This window comes from Myotis lucifugus, unplaced genomic scaffold, assembly GCF_000147115.1.
Source record: "Myotis lucifugus unplaced genomic scaffold, Myoluc2.0 scaffold_208, whole genome shotgun sequence".
In the NCBI taxonomy this organism is placed as follows: Eukaryota; Metazoa; Chordata; class Mammalia; order Chiroptera; family Vespertilionidae; genus Myotis; species Myotis lucifugus.
The window spans coordinates 548,141-559,128 of NW_005871256.1; the positions used below are offsets into that span (position 1 = coordinate 548,141).

A 10,988-nucleotide genomic window follows, 5' to 3' on the forward strand; every position below is an offset into this window, starting at 1 on the left:
CCACCCCCGTGCACTTCCAATAAGCTCTAAGAATGCAGAAAAGGAACATCTGTGCCCTGCTGAGAACTCACTCTAGCGGAACCAAATCAGCCTCTTCTTAGAGGACATGTGGTTTGGCACGCCTGCGTCTTGTTGGGATATTTTCAGTTTGAATCTCTTTCTAGTCAAGTTGGGTGTCTTGTTGGCTGGTGGGAAAGAAGTGTGTCACTGACTCAGTGGGGTGGAGGTTGGAAAAGTACAGTTTGTCTCAAGGAAGTTTAAAGTGAAACAGCAGCGTCCAAATTCGGTGTGTGCAACCCACCTGTGTTTTCTCCTGCAGATAATCCGACTCCATGTCAGAGAACACTGGCATGGGTGGTGGTGGGGGGCGGGGGGGGGCGGGGAGGGGGTGGATCAGTGAGAAGAATGGGTTCTATTCCGGTCAGCAGGGCTGTGCTACCATAAAAAACGTCAATGTGACCAAGCAAATGTCACCATTGTAAAGAGGTTATTTTCAACTCTGCCACCCCCTCCCCTTCCAACACCGAAAGAGAGAAGAAAAAACATGCCCAAGAGCGACCGCCCCGGACCCACTAAAGACACGAGGGCATCGAAAACTCGCTCTAAAATAAGCTGCCCAGGAAGAGCCGCAGCACCTGAGGTCGGGGAAGCACACGGGAGGTTTCGGGCAGGATCCTAGGCGACTGGGGCTCCTCGTTGGGATGAATGGAGGCGTCATTCCCCGCTCGAATCTGAGAGAAATGGAGCCGCCCCGTGTGTTTAACTCAGGCGGAGCGTGTGGCCTGCTGCAGGGATGTGGGGCGGCCCCACGGGTCGGGGTTCTCAGCGTTCCTGATTCTGCAATGACAGGATGCGTTGGTTCTGGAAGAGGAGACATACCGGCTGATCCCTGGTGTCGTGGGCACTTGCATTCATGCATTTGCACGGTTAGACCCCATAAGGTACAGCGAGTCCTCACTCAGCCTCGTCGCAGGTTCCCTGACTCTAAGCAAAACAATGTATAAGGAAAGGGCTTTACCACTGGCTCCTTGGCATAAACAAACACTAAGTCCCTGCAGGTCTCGTCAACATTATAACAAAACAACATTGAATGAAAGGCGTTGAGGACCTGCTGTGCTGAACGGAATACAGAACTATCACAGGGAGCAGCTGAGGGGCTCGGAAGGGGGCCTGGAGTCAGGCCCCACCTGCCAAACCCCACAGTCTCCCCCTGTCCACCTCCCTGCCCCTGGAGCAGCAGCAGGCCGCTTGTTTACGTTGGATTTGTTTTTAAAACAAACATTTCATTTCTGAGCCTCATCTGGGTGCACGCTATCATTCGAAGTTGTAGAGATAGGGTGATGAGACGAAGTTTGCTAGGATTGTGAGTCCTCGCATGAGGCACTTGCTCCCTAAGAACTGACTTTTGGTTACGGGATTGGCCCAAGGTCATGGAGTTGGGAGGGGGGTGCGGGGGGGCCAGGTGAAGCTCTTTGGTCTGTCAAGCTTGAGTAGCTCAAGTCTACCTCTGCACTTCTGGTCTGCCTCACTGCGGGAAACAAGGACTATAAACCCCAAACTTCCAGAAACCATCAGTTGTGGAGTGAGAACAATAATGAATAATAATAGCAACCGCAACAGCCACCGCTAGCATGGACGGAGTGCTGACCCAGCACCAGGGCTTCCTGCTATCGCTTCTCTTTTCTTCCTCCCTATCCCCGTAAGATGGGTACTGTCAGTGCTCATTCTAAGGTGGCCACGATTCAGAACGGGTAACCAGCCTGCAAAGCCAGGATTCAAACACGGGCACAGAGAAGTTGTACTGAAAGGATGCGATCACTTTACAAACCCGTTGGAACACCATCTCCCTCCGCAGGACTTAGTTTGGCCAGGATGCCTTTAACAATAATGTGAGTGCTACTCCTTATGGTCATAATGTCACCCACTAAATTGTCAGGGGAGTGAGACGTGCTTTGGTTCTGGAAGAGGAAACATACTGACCTACTGACCAAAGTCACATGGGTGCCAAGAAAGAATGTCTGGATGGGCAGGTGGGTGGGTGGATGGGTGGATGAATGGAGCAGGGATGGATGAACAGGTGGATGGATGGACAGGTGGGTGGATGGATGGGTGGATAGAGGCAGAGATGGATAGGTGAATGGAGGCAGGGATGGATGGGTGGATAGATAGATGGACAGGTGGATGGATGGACAGGTGGGTGGATGGATGAGTGGATAGAGGCAGAGATGGATAGGTGGATGAATGGAGGCAGGGATGGATGGGTGGATAGATAGATGGACAGGTGGGTGGATGGATGGGTGGATAGAGGCAGAGATAGATAGGTGGATGGAGGCAGGGATGGATGGGTGGATAGATAGATGGACAGGTGGGTGGATGGACAGGTGGGTGGGTGGATGGGTGGATAGATAGATGGACAGGTGGATGGATGGACAGGTGGGTGGGTGGATGGGTGGATAGATGGACAGGTGGGTGGATGGATAGGTGGGTGAATGGATGGGTGGATAGGTAGGCAGGCAGATAGATTTAGATACATCTATACATATATTCATTGGGTTTTTCTTAGATTCAAGGAAAACCCCACCAAGGAGGAAGCGTTTTGCTTCTTTCTGTAGAATCATAATTGAACACGTTCTGTGCAGAAATCAAGCCTCTTCTCACGCATCTCGTACTTCGCGCCTCTGCACACACCCCCCCCCAACCCCCTTGTAATCTCAGAAAACCAGCCCCGCCGCGCAGAGGGGCGGGAGAGCGGCCTCGCTGGTGTGCCCGGTGAGCTGTGAAACAGCGCTTGGATATGTAGCTTCTGGACTGAGTGTCAGAATCATTGAACCAGATATCTGCAGAGAATTTGTGTGCCTGATTATTTCTATACATATATTTAAAAAGAAAGAAGCGTTGCCTTTTTTAGGCACCGGAGCCCTGGTGCAGCTCTGGCCGCTGCCGCAGCAGAACAGCTGTTCCTGACAGATGCGATGCTACGGGGCCCAGGAGGACCAGCTTCGATGTTGGAGCGGAGATTTGCAGCAACGCGCCCTTCCGAGGGGGACATGAGGCCACAGCCAAATCGAGTCATCGGCAACTTCTTCTTTCCATCCGAAGAATTAAAATCTAACCGAGACCAAGCACAAAATTCTAAAATTGGAGGGGATGCAAATGGGATTCGGATTTAGTCCCCTAAGGCGTCCTACTTAAGTGGGGGCCAGCAGCCCCCTTCTAGGGGAAGGGATGGGGCAGGGAGTAAGAGGGGTTATGGGGAGAGAGGGAAGTAGAATCCAATTATCAAATGCAATTTCATATCCAGAAGCCTCCCTTCACACACACACACACACACACACACACACACACACACACGCCCCATCACCAGGACACAGCCTTTCACACACGTCATGTCGCCAGTTCGTGTCTCCCAGGGCGAGGCAGTTTGGCAGTGACGCAGTAGTCACCATGAGGGAGGAAAAGTGGTCTCTTCCTTGGCTTTCCTGATACTTAGTCTATATTGTAACAGTTTCCTTTCAATTACACAATTACATACGGAGTGTGGAGCCCCCTAAGCTGATAGCAGTCAGCGCCATGTCTAGCCCAGCGCAAGTCCTCGATACCTGTTAGCTGTTATTAGGAGCTTCCTGCCTGTTGTGCGGTTGCTATAGTTACTGTCCATGCTCTTACAAAGCGTGGGTCCCTGTGCTGGGTTGGGGGCAGGAGTGGGCAGCAGGGTCCCTGTGCTGGAGGTGGGAGGCAGGAGCCCTCTGTGCCGCTCTCCACGTGGCATTTTCCTCCACTGATTCTCTCGATTCCCACCCCATCCGGCCTGCATGAGTTACCATGATGACGGAGAAAGCCAGGAGACTCAGGCCCAGTGCCCACTGCTCCGTTCTTGCTGTCTTTCTTTCCATCTTAGGAGCAGGAAGCCTCCATGGTGTGTGCTATCAATGTGAGCACCAACCCCTGGGGACTGGTTTTCAGGAGACTTTTAGAGGAGAATCTTTCTTTTTAGGGAAGAAGCAAGAACAGAGGGATGGAAGTTGGAAATTAGGCCTCGAGTCCCTCGGCTGACAGCTCAGTTATGCTGCCTTTTAGGAAATAGATTATTTCTTATTTCCCCTTTGCCCTTATAAGCAGTAAATGTCCACAGCGGTGGAGCAGGGCAAGGTGGGCCTGGATAGTGGAGGCAACGTGCGTTTTGAAGTCAAGCAGAGTTGGGCTCGTACCCCAAACCAACCACAGGGGTCATTGGGGTTAGGGACATGGCTCTGGGGTAAGACGCCCAGATTTCTGGCCCTTTGCCACCCCTGGCCCAGTGACTTTGACCATGTTAGGTGACCTCTGAGCATCAATTGTCTCATCAGTGGGAAGGGGCAGATAACCATCTCTCCATCAACGGGCTGAGGTAGGGTTAGGTGAGGCAATCACGAGAAAAACACTTAAACAGTGAACCTCAGAGGCGCCCATTCCCTTCGCCACAGTTGTCCCAGATCCGGCCATTCCTGGCCGAAGCGACCCTGGGCAAGTCTCTTCCCTTCCTGAGACATTACGTGTACCATCCAACCCCACCCTGCCACCTCGGAAGGAGGGGACAGTGACCCTCAGCTCCAGACCTGTGGTCAGGGTCAGGTTAGTGACCTGGCAGGGCTGTAGCAGAGCCTCTGGCCGGCACCTCGCTGCGGCCCTCACCCCCTGCACCAGGGGTGGGACAGAGAGCTGGCTTTGCCATTGCCCGGCCGAAACCCCCCTCAGCTTCCCTGGTGTCCCTGCGTGTCCTGGCCTGGGCCCACCCACCTAGTCTCTGACACTCTCCGTCTATCTTGCACTCCAGCCATGTGGTGCGAATCACTCACCTTTCCTCTAATTAATGCAATCCCCCTTCCCTGGGGGAGGGTCTTCTCACCTGTTATTTCCTCCGTGAAAAATTACCTGCTGCCCTGCTCCTTCTCCCCACCCCACCCCTTCCCCCACTCAACTCAGAGCAGTGGCCCCTCCTTTATCCTTTGGGACTTAGCTCACACGTCACCTCCTCCAGGAAGACTTCCAGGATTCCCCTTTCCAAAGCCCCTCCCCCACCCCATCACACCACCATCACAGTTGATTTGTTGGCAGCAGCACTCCCTCGGCCTGGCACTTTTCACAACATAATCATCACTGTGTGTCATTTCTTTACAGGGTGGCGGGTGGCGGACACAATGAATGTCTTACTCATGCTGTGTCCTCAGGACCTGTCCTGTGCCTGGCACATCCTAAGTGCTTAATAAATGTTTGCAGAACGCGACGTTAGTTCCCTCTCCTAGCCCTGCTCTCAGGAGGGGGCGGCTGCGCTTCGGGAGGGCCCGGCCTCGAATGGGCCCAGGAAGGTATTTCACAAGGGACCTGGGGATCACTGGGAATCCCCAATAAAAGGCTGGGGCCTCAAGGGCGCCCGTGCTCCCAGCTCACCTGGGAGGTGGTTCAGTGGTTCACTGCAGGTGGTGACTCAGCAAGAGGAACCCGAGACTCTGCATGTCGAGCCTGCTCTTGGGTGAACCCCACACACTCAGACCCCGAGGGAGAAGCCAGAGCACAGTCCCTAGAAAAGCCTCCATCTTTGAACCTGGGGGGTCACGGACAGGGTGAGCGTAGGTGCCCGGGGGCCAGAGCCTGGCTGGGTTGTGGGTGCGCCTCCTGAGCTGGAGCTGCTGGGACCCGGGACCCAGGGGCAGGGAGACGAGGAGCAAAGAGCTGGGTCCCTCTGGTCCCCAGCCGAGCAGCCGGAGAGCAAGAGGCTGGGATGGGCCGTTTCAGGTTCTCCTGGTCCCAGAGGCTTCCAGCCAGGAGCCTGCTCCTTCCTTTATTCACTTATTTCCTCAACCAATGTCTGCGCGTGATCAGCTCCGAGGACACCGTGGGGACCAAAGTCTCTGTCCTCTTGGCATTTACAGTCCGAGAAGGACCTGGATTTGAGCCCTCGGACGTGTGCTGTGTGTGCGCGCGCGCGTGTATGGGTGTGCGTGCCTGTGTGTGCGTGTGCGTGTGTGGGGTGTGCGTGCCTGTGTGTGCGTGTGCGTGTGTGCGTGCCTGTGTGCGCGTGTGCGTGTGTGGGTGCCTGTGTGTGCGTGTGCGTGTGTGTGTGCGCGCGCGTGTGTGTGTGTGTGTGTGTGTGCAGGTGTGTGCGCGTGTGTGGGTGTGCGTGCGTGTGCGTGTGCATGCATGTGCATGTGTGGGGGGTGTGCGTGCAGGTGTGTGAGCGCGTGTGCGTGCGTGCAGGTGCGAAGGGGACTTGGGTGCGTCCTGTCCGCCCTCCAGCCCTGGTGGAACGTGCTGCCCGCCCCGGCGCGGGGCGTGTCGGGAGGAAGCGAGGAGACCGCCTTCCGCAGGTGCGGTTGGCGCTGCTCACGGAGCCGCTGACTCTGCGCCTGCTGCTCGCAGAAGGCGGCGACCCGCGGGGAGAACTGCGCACCCATCCCGCAGGTGTCCCCGCAGGTGTCCCACGGCCCGGGCTCGGGGCGCTGCGGGGAAAGCCGGCGAAGCCCCGTTCTGTGGGCAGGTGTGTTGGGAGGGACGGGACACCGGCCAGCGCACACGTGTAGCCAGAACAGCCAGTGCCGAGTGGTCTGGGAAAGCGGCCCGGGCCATCCGGTGGGACGGGAGCTGGAGGAGCGGCTCCGACAGGTGAGACGGGAGGTGAGGTCCGAGTAAGGACAAGAGGACAGCCCGCCGGCGTCTGGGGGAGTGTGCTGGGCAGAGGGAACGCCGTGCTGAGGCCTGAGCAAGGCTGAGTGCGATGGGTTCAAGGAGGAGCCGGTGGCTGGGCGCAGCCGTGACGGGGGAGGGGCCTAGATGAGCTCAGGGAGGCCGAGGGGCCCGGGAGAGGCGTGGACCTTGTTGAAAATAAGATGGAGAGCAGCTGCGGGGAGGGGGCTGAGTTGACTTGTGATCTCCCTGGAAACTGCGTGGGGACCAGCTCCTAGGGGTCAGGGGGCCTGAGTGGGCAGGAGGGCCGCCGAGAGGGGATGGCGATGGGCTTGGTGAACATGACGGTGATGACGGGGGTGACGGTGATGTCATTGGGTGACGGTGGGTGACGGTGATGTCGGTGATGTCAGTGGGTGATGGTGGGTGACGTGGCGGGGGCCAGGATGATGGCAGTGGAATGGAGAGGCGGCGCGTTAGGGCTACACGTTGGAGGGAACAGGCGGGGGAGGGCGGTGAGGAAGATGCAGGGAAGTGACGGGTTTGGGCAAAATCCCACCTGCTCTGCTGTTTGGGGAGGAAGCACAATGTGCCGGCAGGACTGACCCCACTTCTCGGCCGGCGGCAAAGGCAAGGCCCCCTGCGACCAGAGGGAGACAGGCCTGTTCCAACGCAGAGGGAGGGGAGGGCCAGAGGCAGAGCCGCCCCGGCCCCCTTCCCGCCCTCTGAAGCCTCCTGGACGGTCTCTGCTTCTTTGAAAGGGGGGAGCGATCACCTTTAACAAGGAACGAGAGGTGGCACTTAGATGCGCTCACTGCGCAGGCGCTAACTCTGATGAAGCTGCTTCTCGCTGGGAGGGGCCTACGGAAGGGAGATGGGCCGATGGATGGGGCACACTTCCCAGTTTCCCGTAGGGCGGGTTACCCCGTCCCTTCAGTCCCTACAAACTCCGGAGATGGAGAATGCTGGCATTATCCCAGGTTACCGGGGCCGGGGACACCCTGGGCAGGTGTGCCAACCGACTCCAGCCGTCACCTGCCTTGAAGCTTGGGTGCCACGCTCATACCCTCTGCTTATCATGCAGGAAGACTGCAGCCTTAAAAAATCAGCCCCATTCTCATCACAAGGGAAGAAAAAGTGTAGCTGTGAGAGGTGAGGGACGTTACCTAGACTTACTGCGGCGATCATTTCCAAGCACACGTAAAATCGAATCATTATGTTGTACGCCTGAAGCTAATGTCAGGTTAGACGTCAATTTTATCTCCATATAAAACCACCCCAAGCTTCGGCAATTTCTGGAGAAAAGCACACTTCTGTCACGTTGTATTTTGCGAGTTAACAGCATTTGTTTGTTTAATGTAAGAATTTAAAAATATCTCACAATTTCTTCACTTAAAAACATACAGCTCCCCTCTTGTTGCCCCAACCACGGGGTTGGCCGGGGCCCCTGCCCTCCTGGCCGGTCCTGGGGGGAGTGTTTTGAAAGCCGAGGCCGCCTTAGCAGCCAGGACCCTTCCTGCCCCCGCCCCCGTCCCCGTGGACTCAGTCCCTTTCACACTCAGGAGCAGAAGCACAAGGCAGAGCCCGTGGAGGGGGAGGAACAGGTGAGGTGGGAAGGCTGGTTTCTGACGGTCACCGGTGGCTGTCACAGGGGGCCACAGTCCTCCTCGGTGCCCGCCCTGGCCCCACGGAATTGACGGTTTTCCTCGCAGCCCCTGCAGCTGCTTGATGAGGCGCAGGAGAGGGAGGAGGAAATGGTGTCTTTTGTGGCTGCAATGGCATCTTGCAGAGTTGCCCCTGGTCTCCCCACGCCTAGCATCAGCCAAGCACGCCCTGCACTGAGCCGGCAGTCAGCCCCCCTCCCCCCCCCCCCCACCCCACAGTGCACACGGATTGGAATGCACTTTCTCCACGTGCCTGAAAGAGTCGTGGCTGGAATTCGGGCTAAACATGAGAATGGAGTTCTTTCTTAAAGGTGGCCAAGGGAGGGGAAGAGACGATTTGATCTGGGAGCTGTGACTGCCACCTGGTGGCTGGTAATAGCTGAGCAACTAAAAAGGCTCCTTACCTGAGGTTCGCCACTCTTCTGGTCCCTTGTTTCTGGGCAGTGGGGGTCGGGGGGCTCAGTGAAGGGGAGAGAGAGAGAGAGCTGCAGCACAGTGTGTTCTGTGTGATAGAGGCTGTGATAGGACAGTCCTGAGGAGGGGAAAAGGCGTGGACGCAGGACCCACCCAGCCCGGGTTGGAATCCCTGCTCTCGGACGGCCCTGCTGTGACCTCACCTCTCCATGTCTTCGCTTCCTTATCTATAAAACGGGGGTGACAACGGTCCGTATCTCAGAGGGTGATCCTGAGAATGAAAGTGCACACTCCATGGAGATGCTTAGCACAAATTAGGTAAGCCACAGATGAGAGAAACATTGTGCAACACATACAGCTAAGCTAAGATACAGAATATATAAAGAACTCCTCTTCATGCATGAGGACCCGTATATACATAGAGAAGAGATTAAAACATCAAAGGTGATATCCAATGGCCAACGAACTCAACTTCATCAGTCACCAGGGAAATGCAAATTACAAGAAAGAAATGCCGCATGGTTAATTTTATGTGTCATATTGGCTTGGCCACGGCCCAGGATTTTGGTCAAACATTTCCATGAAGGTACTTTTTAAGATGAGATTCAGATTCAAACCAATAGAACTTTGAGTAAAGCAGGTTACTCTCCACAACATGGGTGGGCCTCATCTCATCAGTTGGAGCCTTAATGGCAAAAGAATGACCTCCCTCAAAGAAAGGGGAATTCTGCCAGCAGACGCCCTCAGACTTGAACTTCAGTATGAGCTCATCAATTCTTCCCTGGGCTGCTGGCCTGTCTTGAGGATTTTGGACTTGCCAGCCTCCCCAACTCCTTGAGCTAATTCCTTAAAATCTCTCTCTCTCTCTCTCTCTCTCTCTCTCTCTCTCTCTCTTTCTCTCTTTCTCTCTCTCCCCCCCCCCCATTGGTTATGTTTCTCTGGAGAACCCTAATACACATATCCACCAAAATGGCTAAAAAAAAAAGACTGACAAGCCCCATGGTTGTGACCCGGTGGAGCAACTGGAATTCTCACACTTTGCTGGTGGGAGTGTGAATTGGTACAACCACTTTGGCACCTGCTTGTCAGTAGCAACTAAAGCTGAACATATGAACACCCTAAGCAGTTCCACACGGAGGTGCATACGCTGTGACCTGTGTTCAACAAGCGGCAGATATAAGGATGTTCCTAGCAGCACTATTAACAACTGGACACAGCCGAATGTCCCACGACAGTGGGACGGGTGAATAAATGGAAGTCTGTTCCATGATGGACAGCTAGTGCCGAGCATGCCTCTCCCAAACACAACGTGAGTGAGAGAAGTCTCACAGGAGGGCCAGACCTAGTTGATGTTTGAAACGGGGAAAGAGGAAAGAAATTGGTCCTGGCTGAGGACGCGAGGTGCTTGTGCAGGGCGCCCTCTCTCCCCCGGCGTGGGCATTACACGGGTGTGTTCACTGGAAATCCATCCAGCTGTATACTGATGTTGGCTTCACTTTTCTGCACATGTTTATAATTCCATTGAAAAAGCTTATTTTAAGAAAGTATGTCACTGCCTGTTTCTTTGGGGAAGTCACTCCACATCTTGGAGCCCCAGTTCTCTGTCAGATTGTACATGGATTGAAAAAGATGGGCTAAGGCAGCCGTGGGCAAACTACGGCCCGTGGGCCGGATCCGGCCCGATTGAAATGAATAAAACTAAAAAAAAAAAAAGACCGTACCCTTTTATGTAATGATGTTTACTTTGAATTTATATTAGTTCACACAAACACTCCATCCATGCTTTTGTTCCGGCCCTCCGGTCCAGTTTAAGAACCCATTGTGGCCCTCGAGTCAAAAAGTTTGCCCACCCCTGGTCTAAGGCCATGGTCGGCAAACTGCGGCTCGTGAGCAACATGCGGCTCTTTGGCCCCTTGAGTGTGGCTCTTCCTAAGCCTTAGGAGTACCCTAATTAAGTTAATAACAGTGTACCTACCTATATAGTTTAAGTTTAAAAAATTTGGCTCTCAAAAGAAATTTCAATCGTTGTACTGTTGATATTTGGCTCTGTTGATTGAGTTTGCCGACCACTGGTCTAAGGGAAAGCTATTTGCTAAGTAAAAATGTCACCATGTGCAGTTCACAGAATATGTGCTCAGTAATTTGTGAATTAAAAGGAATGTGTAAGGGAGCTACCTCTTATTATGTGCCAGAATGCTTAAATATGCCTTAATTGTGAGTTATCTTAAACACTCAAATTATCCTGAGTTT

At 54.5% G+C, this 10,988-nt stretch overlaps 1 protein-coding gene and 1 long non-coding RNA gene across 2 annotated transcripts in view; both read left to right on the top strand.

Annotated features, from left to right (window-relative positions):
* The first annotated feature begins 404 nt into the window (after positions 1–404).
* On the top strand, positions 405–2,842 carry LOC106698642. Its single transcript, XR_001350011.2, has 2 exons — positions 405–1,889; positions 2,564–2,842. It is a non-coding gene; the product is annotated as an uncharacterized LOC106698642 (long non-coding RNA).
* A 3,485-nt stretch (positions 2,843–6,327) lies between these two features.
* NSG2 (neuronal vesicle trafficking associated 2) overlaps positions 6,328–10,988 on the top strand; it is a 57,648-nt gene continuing 52,987 nt past the window's right edge. Inside the window, exon 1 of the mRNA XM_023761454.1 lies at positions 6,328–6,639. The gene's annotated coding sequence lies outside the window, so the exon portion shown is untranslated. The remainder of the gene's footprint in view (positions 6,640–10,988) is intronic.